Genomic DNA, 23,201 nt, shown 5'->3' with positions numbered 1-23,201 from the left:
CAGTAAAAGTTTTGTGCTGAGTTATTGCTATAAAATTTAGTAGAAAGTATTGTTCAGTCCCTTCTCTCCTCCTCCTGAAAAGGAGGAAAGAAAATCAGCTCAAACTCAATTGCTCTCAAGGTGTTTCTTCAAGGTTAGAGAATGTTTCCTGTTCCAGCTACCCGTTTCCTTTGAAATAATTATGTTTTGGAAATGCCATGAGCCCAGGCCATCAAAATGAGTGTCAAGGGAACAAGGCATTGTTTGAAACCAACGGGCAGGGCGTTTATGCATTTGTATCCCAGGACTTACTGTGTTTCATTTATATACTGAGATAAGTGAGATGGGGGTTTTTATTTGCATGAGAAATGTGTGCCTTTTTTTCTCTATTATATCAGTCCATAATTTGATTGCTTTGTTGAAACCTTTATTACACATCTTTGTCTAATATTTTCTTCATTCTTTCATTTTCTAAAAGCCATTTGGAAACCATGGGGATTGGGCAATCTCCTCCCCCATATCTTACATTTTAAATGTAGGGGGAAATGATCAGAAACTTATTATTGCTCTTAATTGCCTTTTAATTATTTTATGCTTTAATTAAGTCTCACCATTCCTCATTAAGGGTATTGTTCAGGAAGTGTTTTAGTAATCCTGCACAACCAGCATCTGTGGAGGCTTTTGGTAGCTGTTGCCTTGGCAAGGAGGATTTTTCACTAATGTGAGCAAATAGCACATGATGAGGTTCGCTGCTCTGCTGTCACCTGGGCCAGCTTCGGGGAAGCTGTGGGGCAAAAGACAGAACCCCAAATTTATACAACGCCTAGGAAACAAGTTCCTGAGGATGGAGCAGTCTAGCCTGGAGATAATCATTGCACTCATAAAGTGACCATTTTTCATGGTTTATGCTGCACAACTCAGAATCTTTATTAGCCAATTTGATGGCTTCCTTGATCCAAGCCATTTTGTAATAAAATCAGAGGTACCAGACAGTGACTTCTTAGGTGCTTACATCATGTCTCCTGTGGCGGCAAAAAGTCTGAGGCAGGGATCAATGCATTATAACACGAGACAACTTACACTAGCCTGCCTGCATGCATATGAGAGGAGGGTGCTGCTGCCAAGACCAGAACTTCAGGAGCTGAGTTAGTGCTCCCCGTGACACAGGTGTAATTTGACCTGGAGGAGGTCCTTCAGCTGAGTCGCTGACTCTTCATTTTAACAGTTGCACAAAATTCGATTCTACCACAACCAGACCTTGAGCTCAAGTGAAAAATTCCTGTGTCACTGTAACATGAAGAATAAAGTACATGTTAAACTAAACAACTTCAGCTGAGAATAAGTCTGAAGTGAAGCTGCTTAACTAAATTTAAAGCTTGAGGATCACTTTGAAGAGACGTTTGAGGAGCAGTTAAGTTTTCCAAACACGGTCCATGCAGAGACAGCATCTAGATAACTTGGTAGCAAGGTGAGAAAAGCCTGGGAAGTTGCAGTAGCATTGAGGGAAGTTTCACCAGCTTGGCCAGTACACTGAATGTTTGTTTAGTTTGATAGGGCACTGCTGCAGGATTAGACAAATGAAAGTGCATCTTCATATGTAGTTAAACCCTCAGTAGAATGAGCCTGTATCTCCTTGATTGACGCACCTAAAGCATTCTGCTTTTGCGAAGGTTAGTGTTAGCTGTAAGACCCATGTAAGTAGCTTAGCTCAAGGCATTGCTATGAGCATGATATAATTTTGAGTACCTCATGGTGGCACATCATGGGTCACATCAATGTCATGTGGGGTCACTCTCCTCTCTTGCACAGAGAAGCAGAGATGATCTGCTGTCTTTGTATGCGTGTCTGCAAAAAAACAAGTAGTGTAGCAGACTTCAGGGTTGAAGTTGTGTATAACACTGTCTCAACCCTAGCTGACATTTTGGGTATTCAGCTGTGAATACATGAGAGTCTGCCTATCAGTTCATCAGGGAATCTAGCAAATGAGGAACTGCAGTAATTAAAATCTTGCCGGTGTGAAATCCTACTGAAAATACTTAGTATCTGCCATCCAGCGATTTTTAAATACTTAACAAGCTTTTGACTTTCTTGTGAGGAGGTAAACATGAATACCTCCCATTTTACAGAGACTGGTATACAGAAGAGTCAAATGACTTTCCCTGGTCATATGCAATGAACCAGAGTTCTTTGATCAGGATTTTAACATTAATGTTGGAGGTCTTTCCATACATGCAGTCACAGTTATTACAACTGGTAGAGCAAAGTCTTGGGATATGAGTTTTAGGAACTTGTCAATCAAGGAGAGATCAAGTGGCTTTCTCCAGAAGAACTGAAGCGTCTTACACTGTTGTGAAAGAGAAGGAGCTATGGCTGTAAATTCACTTCTTCGCACAGATTTTTTTTTCATCAGTAAAAGAGCAGAACTGATTGTTGATTCTTAAGGAAAGAAATTTTTCTTCAATCAAAAGTATGAGGGCACTTTTAAAATACAGGCTAGAGCCTTACTTAGCATATAAACCATATCTACATGCTGTATGAAATGGCTTATTGCAGAAGCAGGATACTTGAAAGCAGTCAGGTCAGTAATAAAGTGTAGCTTGACCAAGATCTGGTTGAAAAGAATTGAATAATTGCTGCACATTGTAAAGTATTTCAAGTGGAACATAAGACTCCTTCACCTTCATGAAAATGTAATTGCATTTCACAACTTGTAGCCAGACCTGCCTTTAAGCTTAGGTGGGATGCCAGGGGAGATATTAGAAAGGGATTTGGGGGTCATATAGCCCAGGTCTATATATTGATATAGTCTCTGAAAGACTATAGGCAAACCTTGATGAGATTGAAGAGAAGAAAAAATGATGAAAGAACTGAAAGAAATTTAAATTTAATCTTAACAGAAGTCCCTGCTGCTTCAGTGTATTCTGGTATGCTTTTTTGTGACATCCTGTTTACAAAGCTGTACCTGGAGAACCAAATCATGCTTAGAGAAGTAATCTGGAGTTCTGCTGTGATGAGTGTATCTCTAATTCTGACTAAAATATTTAGTCAAAGCAGCTGACAAATACATGTATGTTTTTCCTTATTCTGAGCTCTAGGTTTGCAAAACTCCATTGCAACACCATTACAAGATTCATAGAATTGCTGTATTTATTAATGCAACATTAAGTTGGCTTTTTTTCAGAAGAAGTCACTTTTTTTCAGGAAGTCACTGAAATGTACTTTATTTCTAAGATGGTATGTTGTATGTTCCTAATCCTGCAGATGAAATCACCAATCACATACTGTGAGTATTAACTGAACCTGAAACAAAATAAATATTAGCTAATAAAATTCACTTATCTTCCAGCTGAAATGTAGTTGGGGATGGGGGCTGTGATAACCTTTTCAGATGATACAATACACGTTTGAAGGATGGGAAGAGGAAGTGATAAGGCCCTTCTGTGAAACTTCAGGAAGACTGTAAGCACAATGATTTTAGTGCCATGACAAGGAATTTGTCCAAGATACCTGCATGAAGACCCATGTAATACATTTGTTATTATTTATAGTCTTTTATTTAAAGATTTCTAGGTGGCTGAGTTCCAAGACTTCCGTTGTCCTTAAAGAGTTCAGTCTGGCAGTCAGAAAGTGTATGGTGATGATTCATCAGGTATAGTGAGCACGAATACATTTTGACAGATGCAATTAAGCTGTGTGTCTCAGCAACATTTTTCTTAGCCACAGGTCAATGTACTTTTCGTTTATTCAGGGCTTTCTCTTAAGTGACAAATGGTGCAAGACAGCTGTTTTGGAAATAAGACTCATTTCAGTGTCAGAGGTGAGAAAAGACTTTTTGTTGTGTGTAATGGAAAGGCCAACACCAGGGTCCCCACAGAGGGAGCTTTAGAAAGCACTGCAGCTTTGTACTATGTGGGAGAACTTTTCATCTATGAAAGCAAGGGGTAGAGAGCACTCCTGTTTATACTACAGATTCTGGATATTGTGGCTGCCTAGTACCCTGCTAGTGTTCATGCAAATACAGGAGTGTGTTCCACATCATCTGTGGGCACAGTGCCAATGTCATATAGCTTCTAACCTCTCTGCTCTGGGACAGTATCTACCTTTTATTCTAGCATGTGACTTGCTTTTACACCTGGCAGCTCCCAGCCCTGCCTTCTCTCCCATTGTCTTCCTGTTGCCATACCTGCCTTCTGGTTGCTTGGTGAGCCACCACTGTTATGTCAGAGTATCTTGGGGTTGAAGTCCCCCGTATAGCCCTGAAAGCCCCAGTCCAGTTTGAAATGTGGAGCTCTTTTTTTTTTTTTTATAGCCCTTTGGATATCAGACTGTTCTTCAGCATTTCTCAAGTCCGGTTGCCTTTCTTGCTTTGCACCTTGAACTGGAAAAAACGGTGGATTACCCCAATTCAGGAGCTGAGGTCTGCTTGAAATGCTGGACTGGAAATGTATAAAAAGATACATACTAGAATCTCTTGTTAACCATGGTAGCAGTTCCCCGACCTATAGGGAACCTTTTCTTGTGGGGGGGAAAAAAAGGTTCATCCTTCTTTCCTTAGTCCTTGATCTCTGGTAATAGAGAATAAAATAAAACAGGCATTCTTATAGCATGTGATCCCTTTATCAGGAATTTATTTCCTGACAAGGAATAGGAAGGAGAAGACTCTTCTTGCTTAGTCTGTATGCATGCTGCCCACGGAGAGTTGTATAAAGCAGATGACTTCATATCTCATGATGTCTTTCAAGCAGTCTTCTGTGCTCTTTTGTAACAGTCCTGCAGACCAGTATAAGTATGCAGAAGATGGCAAGGAACAGAGGAATGCATATCCTCTCTGAGTCTCTGTGTCTCAATAGACATGTTCAGGGGTTAGCAATTGATGGATTGTCTCTAGTAATTATATTTGCAGCCATCTAAAGGCACAAACCATGATTTGGTGTTGACAATTGTAGTTATTTAAAATAACTGTGTTTAAAACACTAAGCCTGTGGGAACTGTGTTGATTAAGAGAGAAAAATGTCAGGTGTTTTCACAATACAGGTACAGTAGATGTCAAGAAGGGATTCATTAATAATTTGTATAAATATGTATTTTCTGTGACTAAAGCTCATACACTGAGGAAAAAGTGATTTGTTCTGTGTACTAAGGGTTAGTGAGGAAAAGTTGTTGAAAAAGTGATTAATGAGTTTTCACTGCATTGTTTATGAATCGCATAAACACAGTGATAAGCACAGTGAATTCCAGCTTTCAAGGTCTCATGTTAGATGATTCCCACAATGCCTTTCCTGTACTCTTTAGGTATTTATCTAAGAATATATATATGTATTTATATATGCATATATAAAAAATAGAAAAGAGCAGCTTCATAGGTGTGGATTTGTAGAACAAAGCAGTGCTAAAGGACTCAACACCCACGCTTGTGTATGTTTCAGGGATGTTTACTTTGGACTGGTTCTAGCTGTAGCTCTGCTGACTGCCAACACGATGTGCTATCTTGCACAGTCTACTGAGATTACTTGTCAATCTGTGTGGCTATAATCCATGTCTGAATGGGAGCAGTGACTGCGTAGGTGTGGTGTTTTCAGACAGGCAGCTTGTGATAACACTGCTGTGTTTCTCTATGGACTTTTATACAGTGTGTATCTGGACAAAGCAGCAGCTGCTGAGATGCTCGTTACTAGCTGCAGTCCTAATTACTCAACAGCTGATGTAAACAGTCATCTCTGAGACAGACCAACTGCAATGTAACACAAAACTTTAAATTACTGTTTTTTTTTTTTTTTAATTTAAATTTTTCTTCTTGACTGTGAAGCATTCTTATTTCACAGTTGCCAGCTTTGTTTATTTTGTTAAATATGGCATTTCCCTTTGGAGCTTTCACGGGCTGCTCAACTTAAGGAAACTGCACACACTGTCTTCTGAGCCTTGGATGCTACTCTTCAGTATGAACTGTCTTTTTAATGTTGTCTGTGTGAGTTCAGTTATACCATTAGTTAAAAAAAATCACCTTTAAATTTGGGATTTCTGGAATTTCTCCTTGATTACCTTTAGAAACTGGCCCACCTTTCCTTCTCTTGATCCTCGTTTAAAATCAGTTGATGCAAAGGGATGTGGAAATAGCCATGTGGAGCGTGGAAGGCCAGTTTCCTCCAGCATTTGGAAATTTGTTAAGGATTCTGCTTCCTACTGACTTGGAGCAAAACCCAAAAATGTTCAAAGACTCCACGAAGGAATATTCCATAGCCCCACATGTGTGTATAGGGAGATACTTGACTTAGTCTGTATTTTTTTGTTTCAAATTTCAAAACTGAAATATTTCATTTAGATTCTCACATCTGAAGTGTAAATGTAATATGCAGAAAAAAACCTATGGAATTTAAAATAAGGGAAAGTCATTTAAAAATGAAAAGTGAGCAAAAACCTCTTTCTTCTGGAAACGTGGGGTGGAATGACTTGTATCCTGTATTTTTATTTTTTTAATATTGTCAACATTGTTTTGATTTTATTAAACACTAAGATTTCAGCAGAAATATTTGGTCTGATGAGCTATGGATCTTTTGAAATGCTGTGTTTTTCTGTTGTTGCTGTTGCTACCACTGCATTATTGTGATGCACAGAGACAGAATTTAGATTAGATTTTCACAGTGCTAACTGGAATCCTTACAATGAAGAGCATCCCAATAAGGTTAGTGTACTTCAACACATAAAGAAGCTAATCCTGACCCCGTTGTCATTGACAAAACCACAGTGAACTTTGCCCAGATGAGGATTTCATCTGAATGATTCAAGGTTTTGCTTTTTCTGCTAAGCTGAAGCCCTTTGTTTTTGAGGCACTTGATGAAGTGATTTTTATCTGGGTTTGTTTATGCTTTGCTTTAAATGCCAGTTTCTCACTTATGTTACATATCTTTTTTCTCTTTCCCATTCTGTTGGGCTTTTTTCCTTCACTATGGAGTCCAAATGCAATATGTGTAAGTCGGGAGGAGACAGGAATTATATCTGTTTTAGAAATAAATGAAAATGAACCCCCCACTCAAGCGCACCAATTTCATTCACTTCCTCAGCATCATGGCAGAGTTAAGAGTTTGAAGCCTTTTTGAAGAGGCTGTCCTCTACAATGGCAGTTTTCAGCCCCACTAGACTATACTTAAAAAAAAAAAATCTCTGGGTGTTATTTCTATATAGTCAAACATTTTGGAGCTTTCCAGGAGGAGTCCCTTTCACACAAGGTTAACCATTTCAATGCCTTTAGTGCCTAAATGCAAAAAAAAAAAAAAAAAAAAAAAAAAAAAAAAAAAAAAAAAAAATCTGTTGTTTCTGGACTTAAGTCATTTTAGCCTTGTGGTAGCAGTTGAGGCTCTCTTCTATCCCACAGTTCATTTTTCACATGGATTTTGCCAGTAAAGAGGAGTAACACTGGCATCAGTGTTACACTGTATCATACATACATATACCAGGCAATTGTTGTTACCTGTTATACAGTCGTGTAGAATTATAAATTTTTGAGTAAATACTCATGATTTCTAATTTCTATCTCTGCTCTGTGAAGAGTCTGCTTATAATAATAAATGACTTCATTGTGTTTCTTGAGACTTGTTTAGAAAACTTCTGTTAGAAGTATATTGCTAAATAGAGTTCAGCAAGTTAAATGCAGTTGCTGACTCTTATCAGAGGCACAGTTATCTAGGAACAGTTACAAGATGTCTGATTGTAACAGTGTCTTGCATATTATCCATGCTTGCTCTCTGCAAATGCCAGTTTCTTCCTGAAAAGTGCCGTAGCACTTCATAGCACTCATACACGGTCTTAATGGGAGTGCAGGCGAGGCTGTCTTAATGCAGTGCTTATAATTAACCCTAAGATGTTTGGGCAAACACCTGGACTGTACAAATACACTGTAAACTGTAATTATGCACCTATGTAGTTGTGAGAACTGGGTGATTCTACTGTCACTTTGACTTGAAGGCATTATCACGCTTGCCATGACACGGCTTGATGGCCTCATTCCTGCTCAGGATCTCATTGCACTGTGCTCCCTACGAACACACTGTGTAAGTGATGTTGAAGAATTTAGCATCTAGATGGGCAAGGCAGAAAGGAAATATCATTATACTCCTTTCAGAAATAGGACTTCAAAAATGGTAGGCTCAGGTCAGGTCTATGGAAAAGTGGCACCTGGACCCAGCTGTAAGTCTTAGGCAAAGGGCTGAGGGTCAAGGCTGCCCATCCTTTGCACAGAGCTCCTGGCTGTTCTGAGATAGGCATTTCCCCGATGTGTTGTTTCAATGGTTATCTGCTTTTTCATCTTGTTACATAGCTTCAAAAAGTACTCAACCAGATGGGCTGTTTGATTTGCTGGATATTTCACTCTTTTATGTTTAGTTAAGTCAATATATGTCAATTTTTCATCTGTAAAGCAGAGCTAAAACTTTCCTACTTAATACTGTGCTGGGAGGATAAATCAAGAGGTTCATTTCTTTTTTGCTGTGTCAGGAGGAGAGTTAATATGGTTTAAAGATGAAAATAAATATTTCAGATCCGATCTTTCCTTCATCCCTCTCTCCCAGTATTACATGTATATTTTGTGTCTGAAGTTTTTGCTCACACCTACCTATTTATGATTTAAGTAACACATTTAAAATGCATGATGCCTTCTGGATTGTACAGGGTAACAACTGCTTAATCCAACTTTCTTTGACCTTGTTTCATAAGGGTAAGAAGGGATGTTGCTCTTTGGAGGCAGCTCGTTCATGCTACTTCTGAATTATCAGGAGAGTGTGTTAAGCATGATGTTGGGTGACTTGAGATCAGGAGTCAGGCTGTAGTTCCCAAAGGGATAAAATACAATTTTGTGGTTAAGATCAAAGGCTGCAGATCTTGCATTCAGTCCCTCTCTTTGTGCATCCTTCAATATCCCAAAGTCATTAAGTGAGGGAGCTTAAATTTCCCTGTCGAGCCTAGGTGTTGTAAGAATAAATTAATTGGTGTAGATGAGTCGCTCGAATGCTCTGGGACTATGGGTTATTTGAAAACCTAAATTTATCACTGAGGCCAGACTTTTCTAAAGGGCTCAGCTTGGCTTTTAAGCTCATGCCAGTAGTTGTCTTACCACTGTCATTTAGAATTTGTATCACAGTTGTGCCTAGAAGACCACGTAGACATCAATAAGATATTACACAAAGGCTTATTATCGAGGAGTCCTTGCCCTAAAGAACTTGCAGTCAAGTCAGAGGCAATAAATGGATATGAAGAACACAAGAGAATGGGGAGAACATGGCTATGGAGTACACAATATATATATAGCTGCCCAACCACTCACAGGTTGCTGTTTATGTTTACTTTTTGGCCTTTCTACCTGATGAGATCTCTGATGCCAGGAGGAGACCATGAGGATTTTTAACAGGTATTCATACGTACAGGCACTGCTAGGGGGGAGGAGAGGACATAACTCATTCCTGAAAAGCTTTGCAGATGAATGATACAGACTGATTTTGGTATAGTAGAGCTGGGAGGTCAGTGTGTGACAGAGCATAAGTGTGGTGAGAAGCCAGGAAGGACCCTCAGTGTTAAAACAAGTAACTGAGAGAAGATGGAGAGAATCATAGGAGTTACTGTGATTGTAGCTTTAAGTTGGGGAGGAATCTCTACAGCAGCATTTTAAACAAATGTAAGTAGCACAAGATTGCATTAATCAAGAGAGGAGAGGAAGAGGTTTCAGTAGCAAATTTCCTAGCAAGATTGTTGCCAGATTAGTGTGCAGAGACCAGTCTGTCTGTGCACTGCAAGGTGTATTTCCACCCTAAATTGAATTATTTTAGCTGTCAGCAAATGCTTGATAATATAGTGATCTGTGCTTGGGAGATATGCTCTTTATATTAGTGTTGTATTGCATTCAGTGTTGAGGCTAGACAGAGCCACTCATCTTTACCTCATGGTCCCACGTGGACTCACATAACTTAGTCATGAATGGGCAATTAAATAAAAAGAGAGACCTTGTCAGCTCCAGGCATTAATATAAATCTTGGTGCTTGTAATGCATTTACATGGCTCCCCCAGGTCTATCTGGACTTATAATCGTCTCTCTCATTCACAGATCTTCTGGGATATTGACTGCTCACTCTTGTTTTGTAGTTCTCCAAATCAGAATTTGGCACAGAAGATAACCAGCAGTAAGTTTCTCTGACAGGCATTCAGTAAGCAGAGACGTTTGCCCACCTTGGTGTGCATAGGCATTGCGTCAAGTAACACTAAACACTCTACTGGGGAAACAGGGGCTTGTGCTTAGCATGCAGCAGATCTTAATCTCAAATTTCTCTTGTTCAGATGCATTTTACCTTTAAATGGCTTAGAGTTATCAGTTCCCAACAGCTGATACAAGGCCTTCATGAACAGATTTGGTGATCTTCTTATTTAGGAAGAACACGTGTCTGCATCATAGGGCCCTGAATGAATGAATAAGTGGTCAGTATGTTTGTTTCTCACAGGGATTTCAGTAAGGGGCTCTTCCTAATTTCTTTACCTTCATCACCTGGAGATGCATTAAGGATATAAGTAGTAGTATTGTGGTCCTAAAGCAGGCATGATCCACTAGTTAAGATGGCTCATGTTATGCATAAGCCTTTGCTGATGATCTTGTGGAAGGTCCATGAGCTGAATGGAGCTTGGAACTTGATCTACCCTGGAGAAACATCTTACAGAAGGAAAGACAAGATGCAGACATGCTGGAACAGAATAGAAAAGAGATGCTCTTTGTGCTCTGTTTTTCTGGACAACCAGCAGTTTTCTGTATTCAAGTTGGTGAGCTACTGCCTCTAAACACCACCGAATTGTTTATACAGAATCGCACAGAAGCAGGGAAGGGTGCATGGCTGGAGTCTGGTTTGTGTTGTTTTGGGTTTTTTTTTTGTCCTGGAACCTTAGAAAATGCTTTTTTGATCTCAAAGTTAGGCAGAACTCTTCCATTCATTTCTGTTTCAGCACTCTCATATTACTACAAATAAATAAATGCTGGGGCATAATTTTATAAGTAATCTGCACTGGGAGGTAGGGACTTGAGCCTTCATTCTTCCAAGTAGATGCACATTTTACTGGCTTTTATCAGGAAGATTGCCCGACTGCTGCAGAGCCTCAAAGCAAATGTCATTTCTGGGACTTCTTCCCTTCCTCCATTCCCTCCATAGAAAGCACCAAGGTAGTGTCCACCAGAACAGCTGATAATGTTGCTAGGTACTTGCATTTCTAGTGTAGATGTTTTGTGAAATTCAAAATAAGCTTAAGAGATAACGTTGGCAGAATCAAATATTGTCAGAGGCTGATGTCTCTGTAGCTATATAAAGGGCATTCAGACTGTCGGTGTTTATTGTGACAGCAAAAGACATGGAAGCTGTGACAAAGCTTTGTTAAGGTGACTCACTCTATTATACAAAATGAATGGCGTGCGTTTCCTTATTTCAGCTGATGAATGTTGGTGCAGAGGCAGAAGCTGCCCACTCTGTATCTTCATTGATTTTCTGTTTTCACATGTGTTTTGAGAACCAACTCATGGCAGGCTGCAGCCAGTTACAGACCAGCTGATCATGACAGTAGGGGACTGGATGGATGATGGCAGCTAGGTCTGGGTGGCTGATGTGTTTTTCAAATGTAGCTTTCAGCACTGTGTAGCTGGGCATTTTCTTTGAGGGGCTGGCACAGCTGTTGTGTATCACTTTGGGCTCAATTTTGTCTTCATGCGCATGTGAACCGTTCACAGTGAAGATGATGAGTTGTGTATGTATGTCTGCGAAGGCAGAATTTAGTTCAGATTGGTGCTAAAGCTGAGTGGCAGCAGTTGGTGAGAGTGTCAAATGGCCTCAGTTGCTTTCTGTTTTATTACCTAAACCACTGTGAGCTTGCTATGCTCCTTGCCATCTTTCCCTCACCACCTTCCCCTTCTGTTCATTCCAGGTGGGTGCTAATACAAGCGCTGCACAATCTGTTAGAGCCTTGGGGTAACTCAGAGAGAAACTGCAATGTTAATTCAAGACACAGCATCAAAAGCTGGAAACATTCCCAATTGATGAAAGATTTATATGTGTGTGTGTGTGTGTGTGTGTTTGTGTGTACATATATATAGCCTGACTGGTTGATATTTGGGTTTTTTAAATTCAATTTGGATGATGAACACAAAATATCTTCAGTTTCTGCTACTGCAGAGACAATATTTACGATTTTTAAAATTTATGAAACTTTTATGGTGACAGTCCCTCAGTAGCATATGTTTCAGAGTATTGCTGTGCTGCTGACTATGACCTTTCAAGTCTTTGTGGTAACAAGCACAGTAATATTTTTCCCTTCCTTTACTTAGGTCCATTATGCTTGAGGTCAGCTACAACTTTGTCAGCAGGTCAGAAATATTCTGCCTTTCTTGTACTGTTAAATGGAAGGGAGGCTTCCAGCATGGTGCAAACAGTCTGCCACTAGTAAATGGATACAAATTAATTAAGCCTTTGCTCTTTTCTTGCTCACATTTTATTTTGTTGTTTCCTAAATGAAGGTTTATTGTCTATATGCTGAATTGTCAGGCTCGGAGCTCCTTTTCAAGCACTGTTTTGTTACTGAGCAATTCTGAATACCAGACAAGGAGTTTTGCAGGCATGCATGCAATGCAGACCAGATGCCACAGCAGGAGTTCAGAGGGAAGGCCTGCCGACCCACAGCTCCTCGCTCCATTTCTGGACATGAGGTTGTAGCCAGCTGTCTCCCTCTGGAGAGGGAAGTTTCAGTACTCACACTGCAGGTGTGAGTCTGTGTGAGAGACTTATCTTCAAGACTATACTTCTGTATTTGTTTTATCATGCAATTGCTTGGCTCTGGCTCCCCAGGACTCATCCTTTTTTTCCTCAGCTAAGCTTCAGTACGGTCCATACTCATGGGTCTGATTTCCTCTCATGAGCAGTCCTGTTAATGGCCATAGAGGGTCTTGGCATTAAGCAAGCTCATGAATGTGGGGAGGGCAGGGACTTGCTGTGTGCTGAAGCCCCAGTGTTAATGTACCACACCTTCTCGTAAGTGAAGGTGCAGCACATTTCCCAAGTGAAGGTGTTATCATGCCGATGCTGGGTAAATGGGATTTTTGTGCCTGACCCATAAGTGAGTTGTCCCCTAATTCAACAGAGATGCAAATAAGTGATGTAAGTTATAGCTAAAATGTACAGGGAATATTTAATGTAATTAATGTGTAATGTAATTTGAAGAGTTAAAGATAGTTTGCTGCCTTCATATTCCTTCTGAAGATTTACAGCAAAAGAGGCCTGTCCTGCTGTCCTCTGAGTATTGGGCTTTGAATATTAATCCAGCCAATCTTCCTGATTGACTGACAATCCCAGGTGGTTGCATATACACTAACACCAATTCCTGCAGCAGGTTTCCTAAAGGCTGATGCTGCCTGCCTTTATCTGCAGCTGAGTAGCCACTTGTCATCTGGTGGAGGTGGAGGCCCATATGAGTGACTTCACATCGGCAGAAGTATAGACACAAATTCTGTCATTTCTTCAACTTTATATAACTGAGTGCTTTTTTTGAGATGCTTTGCCAGCAGGTTGCACACGAGTTTGTTGACAGCAGAGAAGCAATAAAACTCAGGAAGCATTCACCCTAGTCAGGAGGTGGATATTCACTGGAGCGCAGGATTTATGCATGTGCTTGTTTTCCCAAGAGCACATGCTCTTTTTCTAGATTATTCTTGTTCCCAGCCTGTCTTTTCCCAGTGTGGACCTACAGCCAGTGTCAGGCCCCTTCCCTATAGCTCTGCTTCAGTCCCTGTGCCCTTGATCACTTAGCAACTTTTGTGTACCTTCAACCTACAGTTTCTCTTCTAACCCCATCAAATACAGTATTTTCTTACCAGATTCCCTGCCTTTGTCCAGCCAGTTGCAATTTCCTGCTCCCCCCTTTATTCTTAAATCTTAGTTTGCTTTTCCCCCAATCCTCACTGCCCTGTAAAAGCTTTTAAAAATGCTTGTGTCTTCATTCACCTGCCTGTGTCTCCCCATGGCTGGTGCTTGACTCCTTACCCTGGTTCATGTGCCACTTTCTCTGCCTTAGTGACAGCAGGGAGAGCTCAGAGTACTCCCATATGCTTCTCTCACCTTTGCAGTGTCGAGACCCAGGTATGGCTCAACCTGGAGCTGCTGTTGCAGAGCATCCTGCTCAGTTCCCCAGCCTGGTGCGAGCTCACTGCAGCTGGACTCTTTGTAGGTGTGAGAGATCCTAAAGCCTAATGAATGTTTGCAGAGCCTGTGCAGACTGCAGCACGCAATTGCAGGTGTGAAGCTGCAGTATAGGAGCTGGATTATTCCAGAGTGTGTAAATTAGTTGTATTTGGGTGGTTTCTGGCTGCACACTGTTCCTTTTTAAAAAGAAAAAAAAGCTGAAATGCTACATATATGTAAGATGTGCTGCTGCCTTCTGAGGTAATGCAGCACTCTGGGGTGTGTGTGTGTTAGCACACTGTCTCATTAGCACTGAAGTTCTTTCTCTCCCCCTGCCATTTGAAGACAGAGGGCCTGAGATACAGTAAATTGGTGCTTAAAATCATCTTTCCCTCCTTTGTTAAATAAGATGATGACATGATAGCAGTTCTTTGAACAAGAGGAAGATAATGTAAGGCTGAGTAGTGAAATCAGCTGATATTAGCCCCGTGGACAAAGCTTTGAGATCTATCCTAAAAGAAGGAAAAAAGTCAGAAACCAACAAGAAGGCTATTCCCAAGAAAAAAAATAGGGAATTGTCCTTATCTGTGGCAACAGAGAGGAGGGTCCTGTGACCCCTCATTAGCCTATGCAAAGAAAGATGAAAGTTTAGAGATTCCAGGTTGAGATTTGCTAATGGCTAATATATGCCTTGGGGATGACAGGTCAGATATCCAAGTAGCTGTTGGTGTTCGTGGGCATGTATAAGTTAAGGATCTTGCTACCACGCTTTGTTCTGGGGTGAGATGTAAATGATTGAGGAGAAATTTGTAATTGAAGGGCAGCTGCAACCAACCTGCATCCTGTCTTAGTGGCTGTGTGCTGCAGTCAGGAGTGCTATTGCCATGGGAAGTATCCTAGAAGACCATCATCAAGCCTTGACAGGCATCTTAAGAGATTAGAAGGCTTTCTCAGACGAAGTCAGTTTCTTGTTATTATAATGAAAAGTACTTTCCCCACTGTTTTCTCAGTGAATCAACAGTGACCCTTGGTGGTTAGAGAGACTCAGTGCCTGCTGGTCTGTCATGCGTAGCCTCCCCTTATTCAACCCATATATATGTCTCCTGAGATCCTGAATAATGTGGGCATTGGCTAAAGCATTGGGCATCTTATTTTGCAACTGATCAGACTGATGTTTTAAGACAAAAGTCTCCTCTAGCCAGTCCGGTTTGCATGGAATCTTAGTTTTTAAATGGAGGATTTTGGCAGGACACTTAAATCTCACTCTTGGATGTTCGGGTCGTCACTTTGCCATGTAAATTCTCCCACTGCTAATCTGACCATAGATCCATAGCATTGTCCTGTTCGAAGAAAAGCACAGGCACTGATCCCCCATCCCTCACTCCATACAAAGAGTTTTGAAAAGAGATATTCTTTAAGGCCCATTTGAATTCATAGAGACCAGCTCGGTGAAATTCAGCATCAGGCCACAACCTGTCATTGTCTCTGATTTTCTTTATAGACATCTGTCTGCTGCAACAGACTTCCTCGCATCACCATCTCTTGGTATAACTATGAGGCAAAGACTCACAGTGAGCTGTTATTCTGATGGGTATAACTGCTGCTGCTGCTATGTTTTTACAGTTCAGCAATCATTTCGTTCGTTCTTGAACCTGGGCTATGCTTCAAAACAGAATTTAAGTAGAGTCACCACCTGTTCATTTTTCAGCCAGACAATCTGCTTTTTAATCTTTTAATGAAAAAAACCCTCTTCAGGAGAAGTCAATTTGTGTCCCTGGATGGCATCTGATTCCTGGCTCATTTTCTAGCCAAGTGGCATCTCCTCCTTCTCCTCCTCCTCTTTACATCTTTGCTTCCGGCTGCTCAGTGTAACACTTAGCACATGATGTGGCATCACTGAAAGCTGTGTTTAAACTATTTGAATCCAACCATAGTAGAGTGAGAGTGGAGATACAGACTCATGAGAAAATTGGATGCACAGGGAGAAGGCATTTCTATGAAATTTTCAACTTGTTCCTGCTCTTCAAAATTAAATTGTTGTTAATTAATGTATATAATACATCTGTATGTTGCTAGAGATTATACTAAATGTATACATAAAAGGCATAGACATAGTGAATGTGTATAATGGTGATTTCCAGGGCCACAATTTCTGGTGCCCAATTTCAGGTGCTTAAAAGGAGCTACAAAGGTGACTTGAAGTTCCTTGATGGTGTTCCAGGACAAACATTTGCTGTTGCTGCTATTATTTGAGGATACAGTTTTAGTATATGATCTCTCAAATGTACCTGTGTTTACACTGTCAGGGAACAGGACAGAAAAACTCTTGAGACCTTTTCAACCCTCACCTTCAGTAGTGCTTTGGGTGTGCACACACATGGGTCAACTGTATATTGATATAAAAACTGTGGAGAGGTTTGAATAAAAATCCATGTTTTCCCCTGACTTTCTTGAATGCTACTGCTAGCTGATTTTGGATGTAATACAACTTAGGCAATCATGGAGCTGGTCTGCATGTATCCACTCTTACCAAACTGCATTTAGAGAGGGCTTTGAGGCAGGTGAACAGGTAAAAAAAAAGCTCTGTCTTTCAGACCCGCAGCCATGTGAGTAATTTGGGAAAGCTCTTGAAGAGGCTTGAAGAACAAGAGCCTTACCACTTTATAATTTAGTGCTAGTTTTCATTATTTCTTTTGCTACAGTTTTTTGCATTTCAGCCTAAACTCTCTCTGCTGGATCTGGCTGCAGCTGTTGGATCATGGAAGAAAATTAGGAATTTGGGGACTTTGCTGTCTGACATTTGTATTGCAAGCTGCTGTTTGTGTTGTTCCATAAAATACGTGCGTATTTGCTGTGGCTCCAACGCAGAGGTCTACAGAGACCTGTAAGGGTGTCCTGTATTCTATTTTGAACTGTGATTTCCAACTGGGGTCATTTGGAATTTATAATTTTGTTGGGTTTATTTTTTACATGAAGTATGCTGTGTTATGATAGGGAGCCACTTAACTTTCAAATCTATTGCATCTTAGAAATAGCACTTAGACCACAACTAAAATTAAGTAGAGAATGCGTATGGGAGGAGTGCTTTCACTGGAAATTAAACAAGGTAAAATTTTAAAACGCTACAGTGATGTAAAAATAGGTGCACTCGTTAGGCTTTTAGCGGTAGGAAGTGATTTTATACGACAGTGCATATATTAATTATAGAATGAATCCTTCATATTTATGTAATGCCTGTTGTCTAAGGCTGTAAAAACACTTAACAAAAGGTGATCAAGTCTTTTGCTCTAATTTTACAGAGAGATGTCTTGCCCTAGATCACAGAGCATGTCAACCAGGGTGGCTCTTTCCTTGGGGACACGTGGTCCATCCCCACCACAATTTATAACCCTAGGTAAAATCTTTCTGGGCCTTATCTCCCTGCTGTGCTAAGGACAGATGACACGTGCCGGCACCACTAATGGCACTCCAACACGCTGGAACAGGAATCACACACTGCACCTGTGCAGTAGCTCTCAGTGGTGATCCCTACCAGCTAAAAAGCATCAGAGCTCCCTAATCTCTAGCAGTATCCTGCACTGTGTGGACATTAGTGAAAAAGCTTAAAATTTTCTTGGGGGGAATAATCTCAAGAACTTGTGAACCACAAACCTAGTCAGTTTGGGAACTCAGGTAAAATGTGAGCTGGTGATGTGACACCTGTCAAATGGGATGTTTCACTTTCAGCTATTTGTGCGCTTGAAATCACCTTGTGAATCTTAGCTTTCAAAGAAATAGGTAAATGATGAGACACTGTAGCCTTACAAGTCCCTTTACTGGGAGGAGAATTCATCATTTGGCCTCACATGGACAAATTGATGTGCAGGCTTTCCTAAAATTGATAGGGTGCACGTGTAAGCCTGTTGTCCTTGAGGGAGTTCCTGCAGTTCCTCACCATCTTCAAACAGAACGTGACTGGAAGAAATCTCGATTAAACTGAAGCCCCTCCAGGGCAACGCTTTTGTTTATTACAGCACTGATATATGAAATAACAGTGCTATAATCATCTGTAAATGAACCATGAACTAGGAGAACATCCACGAGCATTTTATAATGAGATGTGTTCTCTAAAGTTGCAGTTGGATGGAATAAATCAGTAGCCCATGGAGTGCACTTCTAGTCCTAAATGTGCAAAAGGCAGTTTTAAGTGGCTCTGCTTTTGAGAGCACAGACTTTAAAACTTCCTGACTCTAGCCATTTTCAATGCCTTAAGTTGTGCACTAAGTAAGTAGTAATAAATTTCCTGAAAATGTAGTAGACCTTTCATCTTTATCTGCTGTGACTTATTCAAAGGAGGAAAATAATTACAGCTCCTTGTTTCAAGGAGCATTGTTCAGTGTACTGAAGTTTAATGACTCTTTGGTTAAATACCATTCCCAGCTCATGACTTTGAACCATTTGTTGTTTGTCCAAGGTGCTTAAGAAGGAAAAAAGAAAAGAACGAGAGAAAGTAGAGATAGTTCTTAAATGTATGTTGATGTTTCAGCACAAATATTGGGCAGTAGAGGAGTTACTAGTTTTGTCGCTTTAGACGTCTGCAAAGAAGTTGTCAAATCATCAAGACTATAGAAGCAAAGAATCTCCCCAAACACTCTTGTGGATGGTGTTCACTTACCAGTTCGCTGTCTCTGCAGGATGAGTATCTTCTTGCAAGCCTTCACACTTTGCTGCTTACTGTGATCTTCAACTGCTCCTTTCCCCCCATCCTGTTCCTTCACACCACAAATTGGTTCCTATAGCTGCCTTGGTCTCTGTTGATTCATCTGTCCCTTTCCCCATCTCATTTTAAGACGGTCCTTTCATTTTGCGTCCTTTATTGCAAGCCATCTTTGCCTAGGTCTAGTGAATCCTTTCCTTTTGATTGAAAGTGCATAATAGGCTCAGAATACCCCACCCCACACCAAATTCATTCCTTCTCCCATGCCCTATGATTCCTTCCTGGGCCAGTAGCCTTGCCCCCTGCTAACACCTCTCTGTTCATGGGGAAGCTCCTTTCCCACAGCCCTCTTTTCAACAGAGAAGTTCACCATGGTCCCCTGAGAGTAGCAAAGCAAGAGAGGATGATGTATATAGCACATCTGCGTGGTGCTTTCCTAGGACTAGTGTACTGTGGTCCTACATAAGCCTGTAAACCCTTGGTGGCCACAGCTGAATTCACTGCCTCAAGCTTTTCTACTACAGAATATCTGAGAGGGTAGGGAAATGCTCTACTTTGGATGTCTGAGATGTTCAGTAGTGTTGCATGCATTAGATTTCAATCAGTTAAGGGAGGCTGTTCCCCTTCATGTTCGCACCTCGAATACTGTGTTCAGTTTTGGGCCCCTCACTACAAGAAGGATGTCGAGGTGCCGGAGCGTGTCCAGAGAAGGGCAACAAAGCTGGTGAAGGGTCTGGAGCACAAGCCTTATGAGGAGCGGCTGAGGGAACTGGGGTTGTTTAGCCTGGAGAACAGGAGGCTGAGGGGAGACCTCATCGCTCTCTACAACTACCTGAAAGGAGGTTGTAGCGAGGTGGGTGTTGGTCTCTTCTCCCAAGTAACTAGTGATAGGACGAGAGGAAATGGCCTCAAGTTGCTCCAGGGGAGGTTTAGATTGGATGTAAGGAAAAATTTCTTTACTGGAAGAGTGGTTAAACATTGGAAGAGGCTGCCCAGGGAAGTGGTGGAGTCCCCATCCCTGGAAGTATTTAAAAGACGTGTAGATGAGGCGCTTAGGGACATGGTTTAGTGGGCATGGTGGTGTTGGGTTGACGGTTGGACTCGATGATCTTAGAGGTCTTTTCCAACTGAAATGATTCTATGATTCTATGTTATTTGAACCAGGTCAGATGGACTTGTCTGCATCCATGTTACATCCTGCCATGGTCTCTTTTTTGTGTCATGCAAAGGAAGCTCCTGTTTTTCCTCAGAGCTGTGCCAAAGGCTGTCTCAACTTACCCTGTGCTGACAGGACACCTGGTGCATGAAAGGCAATCCTGGAGTGGTGTTGGGTAACTGCGCTGGTCTAATGTTTCCTAAGCTTGGAACAGGCTTTGTGCTGGACTGACATATGTGCTTAACACTGACAAGGGTGCAGAAGTGTACTTTGCACTTAAGAGTAGAAAACTGAGAGGCTGAAGAAGGTTTTAGTTGTATCCCTGGTATTGCTGTATATTAATTAAGCATGCAGCATGGAGATGGATATTAAATGTTTTCAATTCTAATGAACACTGTTTCATTAAAATGTTGCTTCGCTGTTTTAAGTGAAACTGTAAGGAGCTCTTTTTATCTGCCTACCTAGGATCTGCCCTTAACCAGCGGTGGTTCTGCCTTGATTGCTGAGGTCTTCTAGCCCTTTTAAGTTTAAAGTTGTATGACGTTTATGGTAGAGGTGGTGGCAAGTTGCTTCTCATCTAAACAAGTGAATTCTGTATATGGCATAGATTTGTTACTGCTGGATCCTCGCTGGGAGAATGTAAGTCGGAGCAAGGTTGCTGATGACAAATAAATCAATTGATAACAGAGGAATTTATGGTTCATCACAGAAAACAGAATGGGAGCTGTGATTTATATATTTATTTGCTTTAATAAATATGAAAAAATAAAGTGTGACGTTATTCATAGGAGCCTTGGCGGTGAGTGATGATGGTGCAAGCTGTACTTATCTGCCCAGTAGATGAGTCTTTCCTGGGAAGAAACTCATGGACAATGGGCAGCATTTTAAACATACAGGTGGTTTTTAAAAGTGTGTGTGTATGTGGGGGGTGGTGTTCGTATGACAATATACCTTGACAATAAGTATAAGCACATATGAGTAGGAGACAGGTTACCTGTTTCTCTCAGACTTTTTAGGTGGTCCTACTTTTTTTAGTTGCTTGGCCATTGGTGTAAGCCAGTGTGTTGTTCCCAGTCCATGCTAATTCTGTCATTCCTATGACACAGAATCTCAACACTGATACAGAATACCTGGACATTTAAACATTGACCAGAAAGCAGAGGAGGTGGAAAATTTTTTTCCCAATTTGCCATAAGAAAATTAAGTTGTTCCAATGTCTAGAACATCAGATGGGAAACATGCCAGCTCATGGACACAGACTACATCTGGACTGGAGGGACTTGTTTGATAAAGGGTTGTGGGAAAGCTGGCATCCTTTTGGGGCTGGTGTGTGCACTCCGTGATGTGTTGTCATTGTGGAAGATTCTGGGGCAAAGCATTCCTCTTAGGGGAGAATGGCAGAATCACTTTCCATGTCCTTGGTTTCTGTTCTGGTACATAGGCAGCATACCTGACTGTTGCAGAGCAAGGGTTTTGGGCTGGAAAGGAGTAGGAAAGGGGGCTACCTTCTCCTAGAAGCCTGTCTACCCCAAACGTATAGTCTGCTGCCTAGCTTTGCATTTTTGCACTGTTGCTGAATTACAAATGGAGAAATACCTGTGATATTGTACCATACCAAGAATGGAAGAGATGAATTCACATGTCCAGCTGCATGCTACACTTGATTTAAGTTCTCATACTCAGGTTTCTTGGTAAAAATATATAGTATATTTAACCTGACTTTTCCTAAATCTGAGAGAATTTGGTGGTTTTTGGCTCATCTATGTTTATGTCCGCATAACCTGAGATGGAAGAGAAGGTTGGGAAAGTTGTAAGGTATGGAAAGTGGAGATCACAAAAATTATATGCTAGGAGTCACTCTACAAGTGTTACACAAAATCTAGGGCTTATCTCCTCTATGCTTAACTGGGATAAAGTAGTTTAGCTTCACTGATACCAGCTGTAGTAGCAGTCGGTAATGATCTGGTCTTTTATTTGGGAGAGGGGGAAGAGGAAATAGAACAACCTTCATTGAAAGGAAAAGGGGTTGCTTTTGTTCAAAGGGAATGATCTCAAAGGATAGGGAACATTTCAGTTAATGTCTTCACATATTTTTGGGTTGCCTTCAATAGCTGTTTTCATAGAATCATAGAATCATTAAGGTTGGAAGAGACCTCTAAGATCATCGAGTCCAACCGTCAACCTAACACCACCATGCCCGCTAAACCATGTCCCTAAGCGCCTCATCTACACGTCTTTTAAATATGTCCAGGGATGGTGATAATCAGATAATGATTACAGCAAATTCCCTCTGAGCTGATTCTGCAGTTTCTTGGGAGCTGCCCATCATGGGTATTTCTTCCTGGAGTGTCTTTAGCAGGGACATTAAACAGGGTAACACATGTTGAGACTTCACAATCCTTCAGATGCTAATGCTGTGCTGGTGTGGTTCGGCAGCAGGACTGATATATTACCTTGTCTCTCACTAGAGATGTGTGACCACTGAAATGCCTTTATTAAATATCAAATAAAAGATGGGGACTGGTACTTGGACAGCAAATCAGGCCATGGGACCAATACCTTTCAGTTGTGACAGGCTCTCAGCACTGTCTACTGCAGCAGCCAGAGCTTTATCACACATGTGAGACCAACACATCTGGACCCCCCCATGTATTTTTCCTATGATGCCTTCTGGTATTCTTTGTCTTTATACCCAGCACCATTTACTAGCCTGCTGTCTCCTGGGCTTAAGAGAGAGAGAAAACATGCTGCCTTTCTGGCATGAAATGGGACATTTAACAGGGGTGGTTTCTAGTGCTGATGCATAGTTTTATCATCAGCAGTGCAACTGAAGTTAGGGAGAGTGAGTTTTAATTCTTGATTTGCAACCATTTTGAAGGCTTAGGGCTTGTATGACAGATTTAACGTGTGGCTTTTTATAATAAAAATAGTGAGGACATATCCACCTGTTCCTTCTGTGTCCAGATTCGGACCGACTATATATCCTCTTTCACGGAACACTTATTTCCTGGGGATGATTCCTCTTATTGCTACTGTTAATAAGATAACTGTTAATTAGGGATCAGTCCTGTCTCTTTCCAACAAGTGCCCTGTGTGTACCACGTGGAAAATATGGATGTGAGCTTGGAGTTTTGAAAGGCCAGCCTGAGGTGCCCAAAAAGAGCTGATAATCTCAGCTTTGGGGCAT

General features: G+C 41.1%; 1 protein-coding gene across 4 annotated transcripts in view; it reads left to right on the top strand.

Moving 5' to 3' along the window:
* TSPAN4 (tetraspanin 4) overlaps positions 1-23,201 on the top strand; it is a 496,491-nt gene that overhangs the window by 110,799 nt on the left and 362,491 nt on the right. The gene's annotated exons all lie outside the window — the stretch shown is intronic.

This window comes from Aptenodytes patagonicus, chromosome 7 (assembly GCF_965638725.1).
Source record: "Aptenodytes patagonicus chromosome 7, bAptPat1.pri.cur, whole genome shotgun sequence".
Classification (NCBI taxonomy): Eukaryota; Metazoa; Chordata; class Aves; order Sphenisciformes; family Spheniscidae; genus Aptenodytes; species Aptenodytes patagonicus.
The sequence above is the reverse complement of the archived record's forward strand: the minus strand, read 5'-3'. Positions and strand labels throughout refer to the sequence as shown.